Raw genomic sequence first — 12220 nt, 5'->3', positions numbered from 1 at the left:
AACTAGCTCAAGGATCCTTAACCTTTCAGCAAGGATCATCCATCCTTCAACCAGGATCCTCCAAATTGTATCTTCAAGGATCCTTCAACTCTCAACCATTAGGATCCTTCATCCCCAGTCAAAGATCCTTCTTCAAGGATCAAGGATCTTCAGGGGTTCAATATCAAAGGTCCTCTGAGGTCCATGAAGGATATATAATCCCCATGCAGACCATCGTTTCCGGTTGACCAACTCCTGTAGCAGACGCTTCTTACCTCAGCCACTCTTCTGAAATGTCGACTTTTACACAACAAAGAGGTAACGCGTATAATCCTATATCCTTAAATGCTGACCATGATTCCATGCAGGACACAGGTATCAACCAAGCTATGGCTAAGGAATTGCAGAAACTCAAGGATATGATATCCAGTGTACCAGGGGTGATCCGCCCAATTCCTGAGATACCGGAAGGAAGCCACAAGTTATCCAGATTTGCACCTCCAATTTGTGACGCGGATATCCCGAAACGCTTTCAAACCCCCAACATGAAGGTGTATTACGAGATCACTGATCCTGAGGAGAATGTAGCCCAATACAGGGAAAGTATGGAAATTAATCCAATCCCTGAGAGGCTCAAAGAGGCTTGTCTATGCAAAGGTTTTGGAACCACACTATCAGGATCTGCTTTGCTAAGTCTTCCTCCCTTTTTTGTTACTTCTTTCTCACACTTAGTTAACTTATTCAACAGTCAATTTTCCTGTAGCATGAAATTTGAGAGGTTAACTAGTGATTTATACCACGTTATCCAACCCGGTGATGAATCCCTTAGGGATTTTGTTACAAGGTTTGGCAGGGAAGCTCTAGAAATCCCTAATCTTGACATGACTACTGCTGTTGAAGCATTCAAGATGGGAATTCAGAAGGGCTCCCTCTTTTATGATGATCTTGTGATGACTCCTTGCAGGACTTTAGATGAAGTAAGGAACAGAGCACTGAGGTTCATACGGCTGGAGGATGACAAAAAGATCCAGAAACGGTTAGGGGCTCAAACAAAGCAAGAATCCCCTGACAAGAATAGAGGATCCTCATACAAAAATAACAATTCGAATCCAAACTCCAAATTCAACAATCAAAACGTTCGAGCTGTTGAAGAAGATGATGATGATGATGATGATGAGGATTACCCAAGCATTTCAGAATTTGCTTCTCCGTAGACACTCATGGCTTGATTTGTGCCATGAAGGATCTAGGGGAGAAGGCAAGGTGGCCCCAAAATAACGAGAAGTCAACCACCTTCAGAGACAAATCCAAATGGTGTGCCTTCCATGAGGATTTTGGCCACATGACGGACGATTGCATCGGTTTAAGGAGGGAAATCGGATACCTCCTAAGCAAGGGCCACTTTATGGAACTTTTAGGAAGAAGGAAGTCCAGGATCCAGGATCTTGAAGAGGCTCCCCAAAAAAGCAACTCCGCCCCCACCAGATGCTCAAGTGATCAACTTCATTTCCGGTGGCTCAGACATATGTGGAACTTCTTTCTCTGTAGCTAAGAGGCTGGCCAAAGAGACCAAGTGGGATAACGGGGAACGACCGATTATATCCACCACCTTGACAACAGACAAAAGGATCTTCTTTGATGAAGAAGATAAATCAAGCATCCAGGATCCTTATCATGACGGTTTGATTGTTACTTTGTTTATTGCTAACCATTATGTACGCAAGATCCTTGTCGATGGTAGAAGCTCGGTCAACATCATCCAACATGATGTCCTCCAGAAGATGAACATCCCAGATTCAGAAATCATCCCGAGGACGTCGGTGTTAGTCGGCTTCAGTGGAGAGACCAAGAAAACATTGGGGGACATCAAACTCCCAATATACATCAAAGGGTTAAATTCTTACAAAAAATTTTGTGTTACAGATAACCTTTCTTGTTGCAATCTTATTTTGGGCAGGCCTTGGCTACATGAGATGAAGGCAGTGGCCTCTACTTACCATCAATGAATCAAACTACCAACTTCTTGGGGAGTAGTAAGGATAGATGGTGACCAAGTCGAAGCCAAGAACTACTATTCTTCCTCGATGAAGCCAGCAGCTAAACAACGATAGCATAGCAACCACAGCAACATTCTAGGGACGTGCTGGAAGCTCGTGAGAAGGACTTAATGGAAGTATCCTTGGACCACGAGGATCCAGATGTAATAGTATTCCTAGGATCCAGTGTCCTAAGTGAGATCGAGGAGGATATAATATCCTTCCTAAAACTAAGAAAGTCTATGTTTGCCTTCAAACATTCAGACATGACATGTATTTCTAAGGAGGTAATTACTCATAAGTTGGGTTTTGATTTATCTGTTAAACCCGTCCATCAGAAGCGAAGGAAATTCGCTCCTGAGAGGAACGCGATCATACAAGAAGAATTTGAAAAACTTCTTAAGGCCGGTATGATCAGAGAGGTTAAGTATCCTCGATGGTTATCTAATGTGGTTGTTGTTTCTAAAAAGAATAGAAAGTGGAGGGTGTGTGTCGATTTTACTGATTTAAACAAGGCATGCCCCAAGGATCCTTTACCATTACCACATATAGATTCCATGTGGATGCAACGGCAGGACATGAGATGCTCACCTTTATGGATGCTTGCTCTGGATTTCAACAAATTCAGATGGAAACATCTAATAAAGAAGATACAACATTCATGTCTCCTACCGGCATATATTGTTATATTGCTATGCCATTTGGACTGAGAAATGCAGGGGCAACATATCAAAAATTAGTCAACATGATGTTCAAGGATCAGTTAGGCAGGACTATGGAGGTCTACATAGACGACATGGTGGTGAAGTCAAAGAGGGCTGAGAATCACCTGAGAGATCTTGAAGAGGAATTCAATATCCTCGACCAGTATAACATGAAACTGAACCCGTCAAAATGCCATTTTGGTGTTAAGGCTGGAAAGTTTCTAGGATACATGGTGACTAAAAGAGGAAAAATTAATTCTTGCACTTATTATGGCTTACACTAAATTGAGACATTAGTTTGAAACACATACTATTATTTTGAAAACTAATTATCCTGTTAAGAATGTGCTTAGAAAACCAGAGTTGTCAAGAAGGATAGCCAAGTGGGCTGTGAAGCTGAGTGCATATGATATTAGTATGAGCCTAGAACAGTCATCAAATCGGAAGCACTAGCAGACTTTGTGGTTGATTTCAGCAGTGATATGCAAAAGGAAGCTGATTTAGAGGTCCAGCAACTAGAAGAAACCAAGGATCCTTGGATCATCTTCACAGATGGATCATCCAACATAAGAGGGATAGGATTAGGTATCCTACTGAAATCGCCACAGGGGGGACATATTACCACAGTCTATAGCCTGTTAATTCCAAGCAACGAACAACGAGGTAGAGTATGAAGCTCTAATCGCATGTTTACAATTAGCTAAGTGCATAAGGATCAGGTATCTTCAAGTATATATAGATTCATTGTTTATTGCTAACCACTTTAATGGCTCATATGCCGTTAAATGAGAAAAACTAATCAAATATCTAGATGTTGTGAAGGAATTAGCAAAATCCTTCGAATTGTTTAGCATTGTACAGGTACCAAGGGAAGAGAACGCTGGGGCAGATGCCTTGGAAAATTTAGCCTCATCTTTGAAGATTCCAGAAGACACGAAGATCCCAATCATTCATATACTCTCGCCAGCAATAGAAGAACAAGGAGTTGGAGAGATAAAAAATGACAAACAGATTGTACTTTGGGATCCATCATCCTCAAATAGTCAAGGATCCTGGATCCTCCGAATCAAAAAGTACATCCAAGATGGAGAAATTCCAACCACAGAGAATCCGAAGTCCTTCAAACTTAAGGTATCACAATACATTTTATTACATTATATTCTGTATAGGAACTCTCTTGCAGGTCTATACTTGAGGTGCATCGAGGATCCCAAAATTCAAGAAGTGCTCAAAGACTTTCACGAAGGTGATTTTGGTAATCATACTGGAGGTAGAGCTCTGTTTTCTAGAATTCTAAGAACGGGATACTTCTGGCCAACAATGAAGAGAGATGCCGTGGAGTACTCAAGGAAATGTGATGCTTGTCAAAGGCATGCGAATATCCTACATCAACCAGCAGAACCTATGTATCTTATATCCTCATCATGGCCTTTCATGAAGTGGGGCATGGATATTGTGGGTAAACTACCCAAGGCACCATGAGGAAAAGTATTCATGCTTGTAATGACTGATTACTTTTCAAAATGGATAGAAGCAGAAGCTTTTGTTCAAGTCCGAGGAAAAGAGGTGATATATTTTATTAAAAGAAATATTATTACTAGATTTGGCATTCCTTCCGAAATTATTTGTGACAATGGTTCCCAGTTTATCGGGAAAATAACCACTAACTTATGTGACAGTTGGGGCATCAAGATGATTACCTCTACTCCAGTGCATCCTCAAGCTAATGGCTAAGCAAAATCAAATAACAAGACAATGATCAACAATTTGAAGAAGAAACTAGGATCCAAGAAACGCAAGTGGGCTGAAGAGCTACCTTATGTTCTTTGGGCTGATAGGACAACACCCAAGAATGCAACAGGCCAAACACCCTTCTCATTGGTGTTTGGGTCAGAAGTAGTAATCCCTACAGAGATGGTGGTTCCTACAGCCAGAACAAGTATCCGTGATCCTGAAGCCAATGATGGAATCCATCTCGAAGACTTGGATATTGTTGAAGAACTCAGAAACCTAGCCAAGATCAGAATGGCGGCTTATCAACAAAGGGTAGTTGGGACATACAACAAAAGTATAAGGATCAGAAGATTTCAAGAAGGAGATTTGGTCTTGAGGAAAGCTTTCCAAAATACAACCAATCCGGCAGATGGGAAGCTAGCACCCAAGTGGGAAGGTCCTTATTTGATTGAATCGGAGGCAGGAAAGGGGGCATATCATTTACTCACTATGGAATGCAACAGGTTACCAAGAGCATGGAATACTATCCACCTCAAGAAATACTTTTTTCTAATCAGGATCAAGTATCCTCTAAGGATCAAGTATCCTTAAAGGATCAAGGATCCTAAAATCCGTAATATCTATCTAATCACTTATTGATTTTTTATTTTTGCTTATTTAAGGATGACATATTCTTAACGTTTGTATTTTCCAAGTTCTAAGTAACAATGCAGGATATTAATGAGGTATTCATTGATCAAGAGGTTGGTCACCTCTCCTTTACTTTTAAGGTACTAAACTAATTCCATTGGCCTAGCCCACGATAGGATATGACCCCCGATGGTCATATCCCCCAAGGTTTAAAGGTTTTCACCTTTCTTACGAACTAGAGTTTCTACACTCTCGCATGTAGCGCACGCTATCCAACGTATAGTCCGGGGCAGCGGAACCAATACACGCTTAGTGGCTTACAGTTTCGTTGTTTTCGGCTATATGGTGGATCCTACGATTTATGGTAGACGTACCATACCACGGGTTTTTAACATTTTCATTTTATCTTACATTTGGGCTAAATCCCGGTTTGGCGAGTCCCCAGTTAACATTCGTATATTGGGTCAGTCCCCAGTTTGAGCTTGTCCCCAGTTTTTGGGCTTGTCCCCAGTTTGGGCTTGTCCCCAGTTGCACGGGCTTGTCCCCAGTTGTAGGTCCCCCCGGGGACGTCGCCGATCGATACGAGATCCGCACGAGGTCTAGGAGTGCGGAATCCTCCTAGACTCGTTTATTGGTGTAAAGATAAAGAACACGAACACGTACACGAACAAATACAAGAACGGGATAAACAAATCTGCAGATTCTTATATAATAATCAAAACGAATTACATACCAAACTCGTAAACAAATGACGGCCGACCCGAGGTGAGCTCTACCTCGGGTCGTCCCACACGACTCTCACTCTCGGTCTCTCTTTAGACAAATAAACTGTAACACACAATACTCTAATTTCTGGATACAAAACCTAAACAAGACACACATATATATAGACAAAACATCTTCTCGGGCTTGGGCTTGGGCCAGTAGGCGAAGTTGTTACAACTTCGCCGTTGGCGAAGTTGTTCTAACTTCGCCTAAGGCGAAGTTGTGCTAACTTCGCCTGTGGCGTTCCGCTGGTCTGAATTGCATAGCGACGGTCACAAAATGCACCAACAGTCTCCCCTTTGACCGTTGCTCTCAATTCTAACAAACACAAAAGATCATCTGTTACAAAACATGCACCAACAGACTCCCTCTTAACTGATGATCTTCTGTTTGCTCATCAACCAACCGTGTCTGAAACTGTCCTATAGCTTCACAAATCTACCAGTCACCCAGCGTCTTCCATATCAGATCTCCCCTTCAGTGTAAGCTTCTCCGACTATAACGATTGAGGTCTTTGAAATGCATGCATCCTCGTGCCAATAGATCATCTCAACCAATCACGTGAGTCCATCTGACTTCACCAACACGTGAAGTTGGGCTTCCTCCACAACTTCACCAACTCGTCGGCATACGATAAGGTTTAATCTTCAACTACTCAACATCAAGTGATCAATTTCATCACAAAACCACCTTGACAGAATCTAACACATGACCATTAATTAATCCGAAGCATCTTCAATCACCAGGGATAACGATCAAGAACATAAACACTTTAGTTCCCGATTAAATCCAACTTGTTCCAGAATTTTCACTCTAATAAATAAGCATCACGTTTCAGGATCCAATTCTCGAACGCCTTGAAAGTAACATAAATAATATGCTCTGACCGCAATCCAGTAATGACAAAAACCTTCAGTTCAATTTGACTTTCTTCAATTGGTCACCTCGAACAACAACAATTTCATTGCCCACAAACACCCAAATATGTGTCAATATCCAGTTTCAATCAATATCCCATTCACAAACTCAACTCCATATCCAGAGTTGACACGTATTTGTTCACACGTAAGACCCAGAGATAACAAGTTTCACTCGTTGACGGAACAACGTCTCCGGTCTCACAATAATCGTGTACACCTGTCCATACAGACGAAAACACCAAAATACTCTTTTTTTTTTTTTTTCTCGTTAACTTCGCCTAAAGTTAACTTCGTCTGTCCATAACTTCGCCTGGCTATAACTTCGCCTGGCTATCACTTCGCCGAGAAGTCAACTTCGCCTAAAGTCAACTTCGCCTGTTCATAACTTCGCCAGACCTTATATCTTCGCTGAAACCCTACGAACAGAGACGGCAACTTCGCCTGATGAACAATAACTTCGCCTACGGCGCTGTTCAGCCAGAAACGCACAGAAACGTGCCAGAAACACCAAAACGCAGATCTCGAACCATAGCATAAGAGCCTAAGGCTCTGATACCACTTGTAGGTCCCCCCGGGGACGTCGCCGATCGATACGAGATCCGCACGAGGTCTAGGAGTGCGGAATCCTCCTAGACTCGTTTATTGGTGTAAAGATAAAGAACACGAACACGTACACGAACAAATACAAGAACGGGATAAACAAATCTGCAGATTCTTATATAATAATCAAAACGAATTACATACCAAACTCGTAAACAAATGACGGCCGACCCGAGGTGAGCTCTACCTCGGGTCGTCCCACACGACTCTCACTCTCGGTCTCTCTTTAGACAAATAAACTGTAACACACAATACTCTAATTTCTGGATACAAAACCTAAACAAGACACACATATATATAGACAAAACATCTTCTCGGGCTTGGGCTTGGGCCAGTAGGCGAAGTTGTTCATAACTTCGCCTATGGCGAAGTTGTGATAACTTCGCCTAAGGCAGAAGTTGTTACAACTTCGCCGTTGGCGAAGTTGTTCTAACTTCGCCTAAGGCGAAGTTGTGCTAACTTCGCCTGTGGCGTTCCGCTGGTCTGAATTGCATAGCGACGGTCACAAAATGCACCAACAGTTTATTATTTGGGATTGTCCCCAGCTTAATGGTTTTAACCCCAATTAATAATATAAGTTTTTTGCAACAGATGTTCTAAGTCCGATAACACGATCAAGACTTATGGATTTAAGATCCTTTGCTTATTTCTACAAGGATCACTGAAGGTTCTATACTTATGGTAACTTAAGTCTACTTAGACCTTGCGGTATGATTTCTACTTATAAGTTTATATTGGTTTAGCTAGGATCCTTGTAAATCTTTTTGTTTAAAAGTTTAACATCTTTAGATTATCTCTATAAGGATATTCTATCCTAAAATTTCTTAATCAAGATTATTTCTTAAAATTCTAAATAAAGCTAAGACTATATCAAACAAATCTTCAAAATAATAAATAACAAGTAAATAGTCAAAAAGTTTTGGATTATTATTAACAAAAGTCACCTGGACTTATCCAAAATCTTTAACCCGGATTTCACTATACGAAAGATGGACCATCCACCCGGGTTAAGCAGGTGTTACTAATTGTTCTTAAAGTGCAGGAAAATAAAAGTCAGAGGCACCAAAGGTTTCATCCCCACAAACAGAGGATCCATCCACCTTCGGTACCCCTGAAAATTGTCTTGAGGATCATTGATCCTTAAACCCTAATTACTAGTGTTTATTACAGACCATAACTATTGTTCATAAAAACATCAACATAAAAAAATGGGCTCAGGACTTGTCTTCGATATCTTTCATCGCCCATTTACGCGGATGCTTCATCCTCCGCGGTTTCTTCCTTTCCTTCACCAGCATCCATCACATCCTTGACCCCACTAGTCCCAGCTTCGTTCTCCTCAGCCATATCCATATCCTCTTCGCCACCAAGAGCCGCTAGAGCAGACTTCCACTTCTTCACGTCCTAGGTCGCTTTATCGAAAGCAGGATCACGGGCCTCCATTGACACCTTAATCCTTGCCTGGAACACTGTAACATCCTAAAATTTTAAGGTTGAATAAAGAAAGTTATGTTTAGTTATTTCACGTTATTGATTATTTAATATCGAGTAAGGAGCGGATCATGGACTTAGATTAATTGAGATGGGTTAAATGAGAATGGGCCTTAGGTCCATGGGCTTAAGGGATATAAATATCCCCTAAACCCTAAAACATCACTCATTCCATCTTATTCTCTAACACTCCAAAACATACCCACACCACACACACCGCCGGCGGCCGAGGGAGAGGAACGAGCGTGATCCGAGAGAGAGTGAGCGATTAGTTGTGGTTAAACAAGTTAAACGAGATCCAAACAAGCACAAAAAGGTATGATTCTTGATCTTTAAAGTTTAAAGATCCAAGCTTTATAATGTTTATACGACCGAAAACGGTTGGGGAGCGTAGTGGGTGATGTCGAACCATAACAAGGGTGTTAAAATCACCAAAAATGCTTGTTAGAAACCAAACAGCGGCTAAACTGGGCAACTTCGCCTTCAAAGCGATAACTTCGCCTTCAAAGCGATAACTTCGCCTTCAAAGCGATAACTTCGCCTGAGGCCAAGTTCTCCTAATTGATAACTTGGCTTACGGCCAAGTTCGCCTAACTGGTAACTTCGCCTGAGGCCAAGTTCGCCTAATTGATAACTTCGCTTACGGCCAAGTTCGCCTAACTGGTAACTTCGCCTGAGGCCAAGTTCGCCTAATTGATAAGTTCGCTTACGGCCAAGTTCGCCTAACTGGTAACTTCGCCTGAGGCCAAGTTCGCCTAATTGATAACTTCGCTTACGGCCAAATTCGCCTAACTGATAACTTCGCCTAAAGCTAAGTTCGCTTAAGGTTTAACTTCGCTTAAACCTAAGTTCGCCTAAGGTTTAACTTCGCTTAAAGTCAAGTTTGATTAGGAAATAAATTAAAAACCTAATGAAAAATGTGTTAAGACAGTTAATGGAAATAAAATTTTTCCAAGCTGACCTGGCAGCTCGACCCCAGCCAGAGGCTCTGCCCCTTGGACCCTGCTAGGGGCTGCCGCCCCTAGACCCCGCTGCCAGGAGCGCTGCCCCCGGACCCCCGTTCGTTGTGGGTCATATAAAGATAGAAATGCAATATGAGCAGTGATAGTTAATTGATACGTATACTCGTTATACAGTCAGCCGTGCACAACTGAAGAAAGGGATTACGATTAACGGTGAACGTAACCGTGTTCAGGTGAGTTTCTAGCCCCATTTCTTGTTATGTTTTCGGGGCTGTGTGCATACTCGATGTGTTGTTAATACATTTATCCTAAGTGATAAGTGTATGCCATATGTGATATGTATGAATGATTGCTTGATGGTACGTGAACGATCTTCGGATATTGCACGTACCGTCAGGTTGTAACGCTATGTATAAGGTAAGTATGATATGTATGCTTATGTGTATGAATGTAATAAAGTTAATAAAAGAAGGAAAAGACGGTTGTATGGTTACGAAAAGGGTACCGAGCCCTAATAATACTCGAGGTATGATGTATGGTTGTATGGTAACGAAGAGGGAATCGAACCCTACTAATATTCAAGAACTAGGGACCAGACCCTTATAATATATATGATGTTAGGGACCAGACCCTTATAATATCTGTGATGTTAGGACCAGACCCTTATAATATCTGTGATGTTTGGGACCAGACCCTTATAATATCTGTGATGCTAGGGACCAGACCCTTATAATATCTGTGATGTTAGGGACCAGACCCTTATAATATCTGTGATGTTAGGGACCAGACCCTTATAATATCTGTGAGGTTATAGGGCGAAAAGCTATTTAAAACGTATGATTATGTACGTAAAGAAAGTACGAAGGTAAGAATGAAAGTATATGCACTTAGGTGTGTATGAAGAAAGTTAAGAGGTTAAGTATGAAATGTAAGAATGTATTGTATGATTATGTGATTAACTAGAACTCACTCAGCGTAGCTGACTTTTAGTTTGCACGCAGGTGAGTAGGATGAGGCAGCTCGCTTGAGTAGACACGTGGCACTGAATAAGAGGCTGGCATCGAAAGACTCAAGACGTTTAAGTTTAATGTTTCGTTTATTTTGAAAGACAAAATGATGTTTTAAGACAAGACGTGTTTTGTTATGAAATGTTTTATGAAAGTTTTTAAATTCCGCGAATGTTTTAATTAACTCTGATATTTAGAACTGCGTTTATGAGTAAATCCAACATGAAATTAGGGTTACCGGTGACGGGGCCTTACAAACACCGACCTGGCAGCCCACATTTTGGCCTCTTCGGTAGCCTGATTCACTTCTTCCTGGCGTTGGGCTTCCGATGAGGATAGTTGATCCTCTAACTGCTTCTTGTCCTTGGAAAGCTGGATTGAGGCTTTATCCTTGATAACCACAACATTCCCCATCCCGAACAGCTTCTCGCTCATCTGGTTCACAATATTTTCATAGTGGTCCTTGAAAGCGTTCATAGCCTGTAACCAACAATTGAGTGAGGATTAGAAGGATATTGGATCCTTAAATTCAAAATAGCAGGATACAGGATACTTACAGTGAGGATCACATCAAAGTGGGTTTCGGGCTCAGAGGATCTCTTTCTCTTGGAAGCGGCTGACTTGGCTCTGGTAGTTGCAGTTTTTGACTCAAAACTGGTTGCTGCCTTCAAAGCCTCTTTCTTGACATCTTGAGGAGTAACCATACTGTCAATATCCTCCAAGGAGAATTTGCTAGACGACTTTTGAGATTTCTTAGCGCCTGCAAGAATAAGTTAACAGATAAGTATTCTACCTGTTGTTACTTATTTCAAATTATTACACTAATCTTACTTGACATGTTGGAATCTGAAGAAATATCACAAAAAGCTTCGATGAAACGGGCTTGAAAAGTTCTGACCTCGGTATCCAGTGCAAGGAACCGTTTTGTTTTTTCTTCTGTTCCAGGTAACTTGGCCAGGGAAGCAAAATTCTCAACTGAAAATCATAAAAAAAAAGATATAGAGTTAGATCAGTCATCACGAATTATATCTTGTTAAGGATCCAGGATCCTACCCTTTCTAATCCATTTCAAAGGTAAATCAGCCCCACCAGGTATGGAGTTGCGATTTACGAAGAAAAACCGATTCCTCCAAAAGGAATCATTTAGGGTCACTTTTGACATCGGATGGGGTTGTCGAGGCTTGGATTTCAGTATGAACCGGCTCGGATCGTGAGTGGTTAGGGTATATAGGTGAGACAATTCCTGGATGCCGAAGTCGATCTCCTCCTCTTCAATAATCCTCTCAATGGTACCTAGAACCCTCCAAATCATGGGCATAGCTTGGATATAAGATATGCCCGTGGTTCCGAAGAAACTCTGTGGGAAAGGGGGGAAAGGATAAGTGTAGCCAA

This window comes from Bidens hawaiensis, unplaced genomic scaffold, assembly GCF_021521415.1.
Source record: "Bidens hawaiensis isolate Kalapana, Puna unplaced genomic scaffold, B.hawaiensis_p1.1 tig00008634_1, whole genome shotgun sequence".
In the NCBI taxonomy this organism is placed as follows: domain Eukaryota; kingdom Viridiplantae; phylum Streptophyta; class Magnoliopsida; order Asterales; family Asteraceae; genus Bidens; species Bidens hawaiensis.
This window is presented reverse-complemented; position numbering follows the sequence as displayed.